We start from the raw sequence: 12,710 nt of genomic DNA on the forward strand, positions 1-12,710 counted from the left end.
GCAGCAGGTCGTGTTCATCGTGTTCCTGTGAACTCCTCCAGCTCCGCAGAGCGATGTGGGTCTGAGCTTGGGCCGTGGCAGGCAGCAGGTCATGTTCACATGAACTCTTCCAGCTCTGCAGAGCGGTGTGGGTCCCCAGCTCGGGCCGTGGCAGGCAGCAGGTCGTGTTCCTGTGAACTCCTCCAGCTCCACAGAGCGATGTGGGTTCCCAGCTCCAGCCGTGGCAGGCAGCAGGTCGTGTTCACATGAACTCCTCCAGCTCTGCAGAGCGATGTGGGCCTGGGCTCGGGCCGTGGCAGGTCATGCTCATCGTGTTCGTATGGACTCCTCCAGCTCTCAGAGCTTCAGTGGTGTGTTTGTCTGCTTGGAGTTGTTTAAACCCCCCCAAAACTGAAGCCAAGCAAAAATGCTCCCTGACAAACAACCCCAGCAGAATGTCGTTACCTCTCAGTAATTCAGCCAATTAAGTTGTAATCCTTTCTGGTATGCTTGTGCTCTTTAGCTCCAGTCCAGCTCTGGACCGGCAGAGCTCTGTGGCTGGAGGAGGTTGCTGAAGTTTACTGCTCCACTTGTAACATCTCGGAGCAATTCTTTCTGTACTGGTGCCAGATCTGTCATGAGCACACAAGCAATTTTCTTCAGCTATTTTAGATCGGAACAACTGAGTTTATTTTGAGACAATTTGATCTGTTTTAGGCCGAAACAACAAACAAAACCACCCAAGGAAGTTATTCTGAGCAGCATGTGAAGGAGTTGGATCTGCATGACTTCGTGGAGCTTTCAGGCAGCGCGGACCGGCAGGAGCTGCTTGGGAAGAGTGATGCCGAGGGTGTTTGTGCCTCCTTTGCGTCGTTGGGCTCGATGAGAAATGAGTTAATGTGGTTGTGAGTCAGGAGTACAAAAATGTGGCGCAGAACATGTGGTAAAGTTTTCTGAAATGGAGGAAAGCCTCCATGATGCTCTTTGAAACCAGCGCTCAGCCTGCTGTGGAGTCTCGGCTTGGGCTGCTGATTGCGGAGCACTCCAGGGAGACGGGCTGGGCTAAACTGGCGTTTTTATTTTAATTTGACTTCTCCCGAACTGACACGAGCAAGGAAGCTCCGGGTACCGGGTGGTGCATTTTCCGTGCCCTCTGCTACGTGAGCAGACTGTGGGGCAGCAGCTGGGGTGCTGCTTGTCTGCCTGCTGTGCAGAGAACGCGAGGAAGAACTTCTGTAAGGTCTCTTGCCATTCTGTGTGCCTCGTGTCTCGCTTTCTGCTGGGTCTGTGTGCTCATCCTGGCTCTGAAGGTGCGTGCCAGAATTTTCTTTATCTGCCCTTCCAGGTTAAGCCGTGCCCTCCTTGTCTCTGTGGCTTTTGATGCCTCCGTAGCTTGAATTTGGAGGGTGGCTGCCGTGATGCACAAGCTGGATCATTTCGCTGTTGACTATTCAGGACGAGCTTGGTAGAAACTTCATTTTGCTTGTGCACAAAAAGTCATTTTAATTGGAAAAACTGCACTGTGATGCCCAAGTAGGCTCCTCGTGTGTACTGATTTAGTTCCGGATTGAAGCTTTTCGTTTCATTTGAATTCCCTGCTGCTTGCTGCTTAGCTTTAAAGAACAGCCTGTGACGTTGCTGGTGGTGATTCCTGGTAGGTTTTTTGTTTGCGCAGTTGAGCGTTTAAAACCCTGGGCAGCCCGGCGTGGCGGCCGGTGGGTGGGCGCAGTGCGGGCCGGCCGGAGCTGCGCGCCAGGGTGTTTGCACGCAGCCAGTGCAAGCGCCTGTTTTCCGCCTGGCTGCTTTCACAGGGACAGTTTGCTGAGCTAAGGCTTCTAATTAGGGTAGTCTTTCCAAACAGAATATTTAAAGCCTCCTGTATCTTTGCGAAATCTGCGAAGACGTCAGGTCTCGCTGCCGGCGCAGCTCCCTGCAGGACGCATGCTGCTGGTTCATATTCCCTGCGCTGAACCTGTGCAAAATGGTAACAGCGGAGAAATTCTTGAAGCTTTCCTCTGCAGTACCCCCCTCTGGAGTGAGGCGTGTGGGCTTAGGGACATCCCGGAGTCGCGTAGCAACAGAGCTGGACCATTTTAATTGCCCTTGGTTGTCCCTCTTAGGTTATATATATATTTTTTTTGTGTGTGTGTGGCTGATGTGGAAATCTACAGCACAAAGGTGATGCCGGGCTGGAAGGCAGTTTGAGCACAGCACAGCTAGTCTGCTTGATTCGCTGATGATCAAAACGCTCTTCTAAACTGCACTGGGAGGCTGCCACTTAAGAGATTTATCATTATCTGTAATTAGCGTGTCCATACAGGAGAATCTAATCACCTCAAACAGATAAGTGTTTTCAAGGAGATTAGGGATGATCCTTAGGTAGAGTATTAATTCATCAGAGGGTGGCGTTGGCTCCTGTGATCGATGCTCCAGAGGAGCGTTGTCTTCTCCAAGCAGGTTTCTCTCATTTCAAAGGGCCTGGGTTCCATGCTGTCCCCTCTGCCGGTTTGGGCCGTAGCCGGTACTGGTGGGCTGGGTGTCTGGAGCAAGTGATGGGTAAAGCGGTGCCAGAAGGCGAAGGGAAGTGCGCTTGGTGCGGTGTGTGGTGTGGTCCTGGCTGTGGGCTGAAGGGCTGCTCGTCGACAGCAGCCTTGGCTGCCGGTGCTGGGTCTGCTCTGCGAGGGGTGGTGGGTGCCAGGGGCGGCGTGGGCGCCTTGTCCGGGTCGTCCTGCTCAGGTGGGGAGGATGGGCAGCGCCAGGGCGCGGACAGCCCGCTCCCTGGAAGAGCTGTGTTTCCCAGGGCAGGATTCCAGAGCAGCTTGCTTTATCCAGCAGTCAGCTCTTGGTTAGCCTCGTGAGGTCTGCAGTACAGCCCGGGGGGTTTCTTCCCCCGCTTCTGGTGCTGAGGCTGCAGCTGAGAGCTGGGGCAGGGTGTGCGGGCAGGAGCTTGGAAGCTGCTGCTGGAGGCCTGAAGGGCTGCCGGAGGAGACCCTGGGGGCCACTGGTCCAACCCCCGCTCAGCGTGGGGCCACCCCGCGGGGTGCTCAGGGCCGAGAGCTGCTGGGGTTGGAGTGCCTGCGAGGTGCGGGGTTGCACAGCCTCTCCGAGCCCCTCTTCGTGTTGGACCACCCTGGGGGGAAAATGTTTCCTTACGCTTAGTTTGGACGTGAGGAGAGATGCACACTCTCCTGGATTTTTTTGTTTTGTAACAGCTTGTCTCTCCGCAGACAGAGGAGCAGCTGAATGTCCTTGACTGCTTTTCATCCGTGGGGTCTCATCCGTGGTTTGCAAAGCCAGCGCTGTGGCTGCACAGTGACTACTTGTTTTCAAACAGCGTTGTAGTAACGCTGGTTCCCATCCTCATGTTTTCCCACGGCACTGGCTTTACGCAGATGGTGCTTTGCAGATGGTCGTTGTTCGTCGCTCGCCCGTTTCTGACCGAGCTCGTCTTCCGCGCGTTGTGAGCGAGGACGCGGTGCCGGCATGGCTCCGTGGGGCTCGGCACGTCGGAGCAGCACGGTGCTGGGAGAGCAATGCTCTTCGCTGGGCTGCGTGCTGCGGGCTGCGTTGCTCCGGTTCCGTGCTGCGGTGGGGGGTCGGGCTCGCCGGGCTCCACACAGCCACGGCGGCTGCCAGCGCAGGGGAGCGTGGGGTCTGGTCCCTAAGGCTGTTTGCTTCGTGGCCTGAGTGTTAGCGCTGTGTGAGGATTTCTGTATCTGCTCCTTCGGCTGTAGTGCTCCTCCCGGTTCTGTGTGCTGGCTGCGAGCTGCCACCGAGAGCTAGGAACTACATTAATACTTTATTTCCACCCATATAATCTCAAATCAAGTATACTGGCCCGAGAGATCCATTTGGTGAAATTGTAGCAGAAGTAACTGGTTTGTCTTGTGCAGAGCTGAATTTTGAAGGGGGCAACGCGTTCTGGTTTTGTGTGGAGTGACTGCAGCCTGCGCTGCTGTCTCAAGGCTGATTGCACGGTGAGCTGCCCGGAGGCGTCACGCTGCAGCTGCAGTTCCTGGAGCTGTTTGCAGGTATGAACCACGTTTATGGGCTCAGCTGCTGGGACGCTTGGGGAGAGTGAGAGGTCACCCGTTTCTGGTCTCGGTTGTCCCAGCTTTTCTCACTGGAGAGCACGAGGGTGTTGTTACACCTTGGCTGTAGCCTTCCTCCCTTGTCCTCTGCGGGAGCAGAGAAGGTCGCTGCTCCAGCCCTGCCTCTCCTGCAGGGTGCTGCTGCAGCTTAGGCTGGCGCTGGTGACAGCGGTGGCTTTGCTCTCCAGCCCTTGGGCTGGGCTGCCTTCAGTGCGTGCTGCTGGGCAGGCTGTCTCCTCGGGCTGGGCGCAGAGGTGGCTGGCACCGCCTGCCTTGGGCTCTGGCTCCCGCGCCTCTTTCCCCAGGGTAATACTCCTTCAGGTCTGACTTCACTTGCTCCAGTTACAGCTTTAAATTTGTGCTTGCACGGCCCGTCATCCTCCGTACCCGCAGTGAGTCAGCGGCGAAGGCGCGGAGCTTCCTCGTCAGAAGAAATGCGAGCAGCCTGCTGTGTGTTCCCGTGCAGCATCGCTGCGAACCGACCTGATCTCCTGCACAAGGGGCCGTTGCAGTCGGTGCGACGTGCAGCTTCAAAAGCGCTGTGACTCGCCGCTGAACGGCTTGGGCTGCCGCTCCCTGTGCTCGGGTCCTCCTGTCGCAGCAGCTCAGGCTGCTGAGCAGCTCTCCTCTGCTGTTCTGTGCTGCCGCATACACTGCGCGGTAGCTGGGTGACGGACTCTGGGTGGGGACCTAATATATACTAATATATAATTACAGATATCTGCAGGGTGGGGGTCAGGAGGATGGGGCCAAGTTCTTTTCAGTAGTGCCCAGCGACAGGACAAGGGGCAACGGGCACAAACTGGAGCAGAGGAAGCTCCAGCTGAACACGAGGAAGAACTTCTTCCCTCTGAGGGTGACGGAGCCCTGGCCCAGGCTGCCCAGAGGGGCTGTGGAGTCTCCTTCTCTGGAGATACTAAAAGCCCACCTGGACGCGGTGCTGTGCAGCCTGCTCTGGGTGACCCTGCTTGGGCAGGGGGTTGGGCTGGGTGACCCTAGAGGTCCCTGCCAACCCCGACCATGCTGTGATTCTGTGACTCGGGTGATTTGGGGTGACCTAAGGGTGCAGTGGTGCAGAGCCTTTGCTGCTGGTGGGTCTCTTCAGATGCGGTGCCGGTGGCCGTCATCTCGCTCGTCTGCCCGGCAGCCGGGCTTTCCCAGCCCACGGTCCAGAGGCAGGCAGCTCGCCGCGCTGTGACGGCCTGCGGGTCTGGCCCTGAAATAGGTTGGTGCTTCAAAACCCAGGCTGGCTGGAGGCCTGGCGTGTCCCCGCGGGTACTCGTCGTGCTGATCAGTTATTCTGATCCTTCCCATGGCACCTTGGCAGGGATCTTTCTGCGTTTTGTAGCAACCTTTGTTTGGTTTCGATCAGAAAGCTTGTTTAATAATTAATTACTTCATATTTCTCTCTCTGACGACTGCAGGCTGGGCAGCCAGAGTTGAAGCTGGAGGATAACGAGGCTGGGTGTGCTTGCTGCTGCTGGGTCAGCGATGGCTGACTCACGCGGGCACGTGTGCGAGGACGTCAGCGCGGAGCCCCCGGGCTGCGTACGCGTCGACTGCAGAATGAACGATGCCAGTTGAAAGCGTGGTACTGCGGGCCAGTGGCGTGACTCGGCTGGCCGTGGCGGTCCTCGGATAAAAGCAGAACAAACCTCCTCCTTGGTCCCGTTCCGGGGGCTCACACGATTCCCTTCACCTTTGGGAGCGCCGCGTCGGGACCTGGCGCGTTGCTCTGGGTCCTGCCGGCCTCCCGCTCTCACCAGGTGACGTTGCTCAGAGCCTTGTGACGTTCGTTGGCCGCTGTGTGCGGGTCGCGCCGGGCGGTTCGCCGTGCTGACGGGGGCAGCGATGGGATCTGTGCGGGGTCAGCAGCGCTGGCTGCGTGCGCTGGAAGCGGGCCGTCGGGCCTGCCTGCCCTGCGTCCTGCTTCTCGCGCTCGTGTGGGCTGAGCTGCATCTCTGTCAACTTTCCTGTTGGCGTTTACTTTTTAATCTTTTTTCTAACTCTTTGAGGATATTTCTGCTTTGAAATCGTGACCGGATAGATGTATGTCCCTGCAGTGACTCAGGGGGAGGGCCTTCATTCCCTAGAAATAATCTTAATTCTCCAGATCTTTCTAGATGAAGAGGGCGTGCGCAGCGGTTCAGAGCAGCTTCTGCAACGCATGTGAAGATAAATGCGGTGGAGTGGGAGTCTGCGCCGCTCACTTTTCCTGCTTTAACACAAAGCAGTGATTCCTCCTCTGTTATTAATAGCTAGAGCAGGTTTCTGCTAAGCACTTTATAAGAAACAGAGCAGGAAGATGTTGTCCTTTGCTTCTATTGCTTGCATGTTATTGCCATATGCACAAGATCTTCTTACTTCAGGCTTCTTGGTTGGTGCGGGCACCTCGAGGCTGCAGCTGCGTGGTCTCCCAAAGCACAGTGGATTGCTTCTGCCCACAGCGTCGCTGGCGGGGGTGATCACCCGGCTCGCAGCGGTGGCCCTGGACGGGCAGCGAAGCTCCCTGGGGCGGGCGGTTGGCCCGCTGCTGCTGGCCGCGCGTCCGGGTCACTCGCTGTGTTTCTCCAGGGATGCTCCATGCGGCATTCGGTGCCGCTGGGCCGCGAGTGCCGCCGCGCTTTCAGAAACTGGGCACTTCCCAGCTGCTCTGTGCCTGTTGTTCCTCCAAACACAGAGTGTTTCACAGAATCACAGCATGGCCGGGGTTGGCAGGGACCTCTGTGGGTCACCCAGCCCAACCCCCTGCCCAAGCAGGGTCACCCAGATCAGGCTGCACAGCACTGCGGCCAGGCGGGGCTGGAATATCTCCAGAGAAGGAGACTCCACAGCCTCCCTGGGCAGCCTGGGCCAGGGCTCCATCACCCTCAGAGGGAAGAAGTTCTTCCTCGGGTTCAGCTGGAGCTTCCGCTGCTTCAGTTTGTGCCCGTTGTCCCGTGTCCTGTCGCTGGGCACCACTGGAAAGAGTCTGGCCCCGTTCTCCTGACCCCCACCCTGCAGATATTTAGAGGCATTTCTAAGGTCCCCTCTCAGCCTTCTCTTCTCCAGGCTGAACAACCCCAGCTCCCTCAGCCTCTCCTCGCAGGAGAGATGCTCCAGTCCCCTCCTCATCCTCGCAGCCGTCCGCTGGACTCTCTCCAGTAGCTCCTCATCTTTCTTGAACTGGGGAGCCCCGCACTGGACCCAGCACTGCAGATGGGGCCTCACTGGGGCAGAGCAGAGGGGGAGGAGAACCTCCCTTGCCCTGCTGCCCACACTCCTCTTGATGCACCCCAGGATCCCATTGGCCTTCTTGGCACCCAGGGCACGCTGCTGGCTCATGGTCAACCTGTCGTCCCCCAGCACTCCCAGTCCCTCTCCACAGAGCTGCTCTCCAGCAGGGCCGCCCCAGCCTGTACTGGTGCCTGGGGTTGTTCCTCCCCAGGTGCAGGACCCTGCATGTGCCCTTGTTTGTCACAGCAGAAAATATCCGTGGCTGCTAATTTGCCAGTTCTGTGAATCGTCATGATTTTTGAGGTTTCTCTTGTTCTGTCAAATGCACAGGGGGGGTTCCACAAACTTTTTTTCGGGACTTCCGCAGCTATCAGGAGCGGTGGCTCGGCTTGGAGGTGTGTGACCAGCTCCCCGGTCCCGGTTTGGAAGGCGGGTGGGCTTGGGCGTGCGTGGCTGGCTGAGCTGTGCTCTGCCGTGGGACAGAGCCAGGGCCCTGATCCGCAGGTGGGCTGTGCACGTGCGTCGATAACCACCTTTTTGTCCCAAAACCGTGGCGATGCTGTGCAGGAGGTGGGGCTGCCGCCTGTGCCCGCGGCTCGCTATGAGTGAGTTGAGTTGTTTCGGCCTGTTTTCTGTGCTTGATGGAGCCCGAGGAGCAGCGCTGGTGTGCCGGGGCTGCGGGCGGTGACAGTGTCACCATTCAGGGAGAGCTCTCGAGGCACAGTGCCGAAGGACGGGCTTCGAGCTCTCGGTGCCGCGGGTGAGCAGCTGAGACATGTCAGGTCCGGCCAGGAGGGGTTGGCCAACGTCGCTTGGGCATCTGCAGGATCTGAGCCAAGAGATCTGCCAGTCAGAATCACAGGCCAGCGAGCAGTTAACTCGCTATTTCTATGCTAAAAAAGCTCTTGGAATCTCCAGCGGCTGGCAAGCCATCTGCCAAATTTCTTGTTTTTCAAATGGTGTCATGAGGGATCGGAAAGGTCACAGAATCATAGGTTGGAAAAGACCTCTAAGGTCCAGTCCAGCCGTCACCACAGCACCACCATGCCTGCTCAGCCGTGTTCCGAAGTGCCACATCTACACGTTTCTTGAACACCTGCGATCTGACATCGTGTTGCACTGCCCTGTACACTTCCGTTGCAGGCATGCTTTAAGCTCCTGCTTGCATTTTCCCCTCTCTGTTTCATCAGTTCTTGGAGAAAAGATTGCTGTTTGCTGGATTGCTGCCCTCCCCCATGCTCAGGAGCGTGTCCTCGAAGGGCGTCTGGCTGCTTCACAGACACTGGAGACTGTGGAGGTACCTAGGAAGGGACACGTGTGTGCACAGTGTTCAAGCTCACGCTCCCTGCTTCTGCTCAGACCTGGGTAGCAATTTTGTGCCCGCTACCCAGCGACTCGATGAGGTTCTGAAGGGCAGGCAGCTGCCTGCGCTGGCCTCTGCGAAGCAGAGGTGATGTCTGCCAAGAGCAGGATACGCCGGTTGTGGAGCTGAACACGTATTTGTCATGGAGTGAAGTGTCTGGGTGGTCACAGGAGGCCTCGGAAGTCGCTGCTGTCGAGTGTTTGCCTTGGGCAGAAGCAGCTGCTGGTCGTGTTCGGTGAGAAGATGCCCCTGAGTGAACTGCTCTCCAGATCGGCGCTGCGTGCAGGCCCCGAAACCGGCCGCCACGCTGTACGGTGCGTGGCCCTGTGGCGGGGCAGCAGCGGGCTGAGGGGCTGAGTGACAGTCGGATCGGGTATTGTGCAGTGAAGTTTTAAATGCAAAGTGTTTTAGCTTTGCCTGCTGGTGCCCAGGCCTCGGAACAGAGGGAGAGGTGTGTCTGTGCAACGGCGCGGGTTTTGTGTCTCGTTTGGCTCTCCTGATCAGATCCATATCCATGTGAAATACTTCATACAGAAAGAGAGTCTGCGCTAGAATTCTAGCGCGGTGTGAAAGCTGGCAAAAAGTCAGAAGTGCGATGGCTTTAAGGCCAGGTTTGGGGTCACAGGCTGTAATTCATGCAGTGCCTCTAAAGAAAATCCGTTTGGGTCTCAGAACCTGAGCGTTGATGGTAGCTTGGATATCGAGAGCGGCTTGCAGTGGTGCAGAACCTTCTGGAAGCAAGCTCTGCTGTCCACACGTGATCTCAGAAGGACTGGGTGAGGCTTGTGCTCTGAGCAGGTATCCCCCAAAACTCTATAGCCTGGAAAACTGGCACAGCTTTACCAGTCTGGATATCCAGCGTGTGAAAGCACAGCGGTGGTATAGGAATAGAAATTGAATCTTCACGTTGACTGTGCTGTGCCCCATGCGTTCTTACGTGCTTGGACGTGGTGGTGAGAAAAAATGAATGAGCTGACTGCGGCTGATCTTTGTTCTGATCAGTTAATGCAGTTCCCAAGGGCTGAAGGACCAGTGAAAACGCAAAGGCAGAGGCTGTAACAAGAAAAATTACTGCTCGAGGCTCTCGTCTGCTGTCTTGCATTTATTTGGGTGTTCTTGTGCAGCAAGAACATTTGTCAGGTTAACCTTGTTCTTGGTCATTTGTTGGTTGTTCTTGCTTAAAAAAGAGCCATCAGCCATGCAAGTCGTGCGCATCGCCCAGGTCTCGGTTTAGACTGGCCTCCGTGGAGACGATGGGATCTGGACTGGACATTCCGTAAGCTTTGAACCGCTGCCGTAAGCGTGGCAGCCGTGCTGCCCACAGGTCTGGGTGGGTGTTTTCCCCTCTGGATCCTCGGCGTTTCTGCTGGAAGGCAGTGAGAGCGGTAAGCTGGGGTGCTGCCCCTGCGCGGGGGGCTGCGGGCGGGGAGCGTGCCGGCTGCGCCTACCTGCTGCCAGGCTGCCAGCGTCACTGTGGCTCCGGGCGCTGGCTGGCGGCTGCGGTTCGGCACGTGCTTGTACGCGTTTGTGGTTACCAGAACGTACCCCTGAACGTAGGTTTTGTCTGCGGGAACTACGTCGGGGCGACTGGTCGGGGAAGAGCCCAAGCGGGAGGAAGCCCAGCGCGCTCGGACTGTGGGCGACGGCGTGCCTGGCAGAACACCCGCACTGGGCGCAGGGCGAGTCGTAACTGTCTTGTAAACGCTAATCCCACAGCGTATCCGTCTGAGCAGATGGTTGCTGGGGCACCCTGTCGCGTGGCGTGGCAGGCTGGGTGGTGGGAGCCAGCAGGAGCAGAGCACCTCCTCTGGGGAGCACGAGGGGAAGGGGACTGGGGCCCGTCTGCGCGCTTCGCTGTGGGCCTGATGTTAGCCACGAAGGCGCTTACAAATCTGTGTGCATTCACACGCTGTGTTCTCGGGGATCAAGAGGCCCTGTGCTGGGGCACCCCGCTTGGCCACGCTGTGTGTTTGGAGAAGGCTGCCTGCTGACAGCCGAGTGGGGCTCGCCGCGCTGTCGGCCGCCTAGCCAGCAGGCCTGCCGCGCTGTCGTTTGAGGAGCGAAGCGAGGGGGAAGCCTGGGTGCTTCCAGAGTCCTTTCAGCTTGGCAGCGTTGTCGGTTTTCTTGACCTGAGCATCTGTTGAAGCTGTGTGCTCTGCCGACGCTGAGCTTGCTGGGGCTCACTCTGACCTGGAAGTGCCGATGTGCACCCAACGTGCTCGTGGGGTTTTGCGTTAAGGCTTTGCAGCGCATGGTGTCGGGGCCGGGTGCGGTGCCGTGTCCTGCAGTGCCGTGGTGCGCGTGAGGATGTCCTGCTGACAAACTGCCTTCCCCGAGCTCCTGTGTCCTTTTTTCCCCCCACATTGTGACGCATGGGGAGACGGGGTCTGTTGGTCAATGATGCGAAGCAGAAGTGTCTTCCAGGCTCTTCCTCGCAGAGACTTGCTCTGCGTTGAGCCAGAGTGGCAGAGCCCTGGAGAGAGGAGCGAGAAATCCAGATTGCTGCTCGCACCACGGCCGTCTGCTCGCAGGAGAGGTTTATGGCGATGCCTCTCCTAAGCCCTCACTTGGTGACCACGTGTGGTGTTGGCTGAGGCTCCTCGGTGCTGGGTCCCGTCTCCGGGTGGGGGCTTGTCCCAGACGCTGGCTTGGGAAGCTGCTGGACACGTCGGGGAGGGGTTGTCCTGTGAGCCGTGGTGGGGGCCCAAGCGCGGGTGTCCCTCTGGCTGGTGGAGGATTGCAGCCTGGCTTGCAGGCTTTTCCCCTTAAATCTGATCGTTACTAATCTGTGCCCATCCCGGCTGCAGCCAGTCGCAGATTAATCGGCCTTTAAATAGAAGTAAATCGTGTCTTTTTGCAGAAATCTCAGGACAATGCTTGCCATATGCTTGTTTGGGTTTTGTTTGTGGTTTGGTAAAGGGAAAAAGAGGAAGGAAAAAAACCAACCCCTGACTGTTTATCACATGGAGCTTGTGGTTTGTGAGGGCTGTGCTGAGCCCGCTTGTGGTGTGCTGAACATGGACAGCATTTACTGTGCGAGCTGGGAAAACACCTCCCGAGCTGCGCCTGCTTTCTCCTCAGCATTCGTGTTCTGGAATGGAGTTGTCATAAAAATCCTTTTTCCTTGGACCAAGGGAGAGCGGTAACCCCAAGAGGTTTGGTGTCCCCGCGTACATCCCCTAACTTCGGGCATGTCAGCTTTTAGCCTCAGAATAAAACAGTTTTAAAGTGCCCTTTGGAATTCCTCATGCACAGAAGCGAATGCAGAGATTGCGCTGGCTTTGTACCCCCGATTGTGCCGAGCAGAGGCCCTGCAGCCTCTGGGTTTACGGGGGAGCATGCCGTGAAGCCCTCGTGCAGACGCGTCGCTGTGAGCCGGCCGTGGGGCTGCCCTGCGTGAGGTGTATCAGGCGTTCCTCTCCTGAGGACGGGACGGTGGTGATGGTGAAACCGAGTGCCGAATTTCAGGGCGGGCGAGCTGCTCGGGCTGGGCGGACGCCGGCGCGGTGTCGGTGCCGGTGCCGCAGTGGGGAGGGAGCTGCTGGCCGGCGTGGGCGGTGTCGGCGAGGTGGTCGTGGCACAACAGCCCGTTGTTGGCAGCTCCCGTCCCGGCGCCGCGGGGGAACGCTGGCGGTGCTCTCTCGGAGAGGGTCAGAGAGTTCAGCCTAGCCCAGGTGGTCTTGTCAGGCAGTGAATTCCGCGCGGAAGTCCTGCGTCGGCATCATCCGGAGTTGGTTTGTGCTTTGTGGAAGGCAGGCGGGGAGCAGCGTCCCGTCGGAAGAGCGAGTCTTGCCGCTCAGCCACGCGGCCGATGGGCACAGACGGCCTCTCCTGCGCGGCCCCCCGCTCCCGGCAATGGAGCAAAATCCCCAGAGAGAAACTTCCATCCTCAATTAATTAAGGAAAGGATCAACCTGATGACCCTTGTGGACTGCAGTGATTCTTCTGCGTCATCTTGGGGGGAAAAAAAAAATAAGAGATGCTGGAAGTATCTCAGCGTGTTGCTGTTATAGTGGTCGGGCAGAGTCTCCTCTCGTCTGTCCCCGTCCGTCGCCTTGCCC

At 57.8% G+C, this 12,710-nt stretch overlaps 1 protein-coding gene across 1 annotated transcript in view; it reads left to right on the forward strand.

The window, feature by feature from the left end:
* Positions 1-12,710, forward strand: part of OSBP2 (oxysterol binding protein 2) — a 79,692-nt gene that overhangs the window by 1,169 nt on the left and 65,813 nt on the right. The window lies entirely within an intron of this gene.

This window comes from Opisthocomus hoazin, chromosome 12, assembly GCF_030867145.1.
Source record: "Opisthocomus hoazin isolate bOpiHoa1 chromosome 12, bOpiHoa1.hap1, whole genome shotgun sequence".
Lineage (NCBI taxonomy): Eukaryota > Metazoa > Chordata > Aves > Opisthocomiformes > Opisthocomidae > Opisthocomus > Opisthocomus hoazin.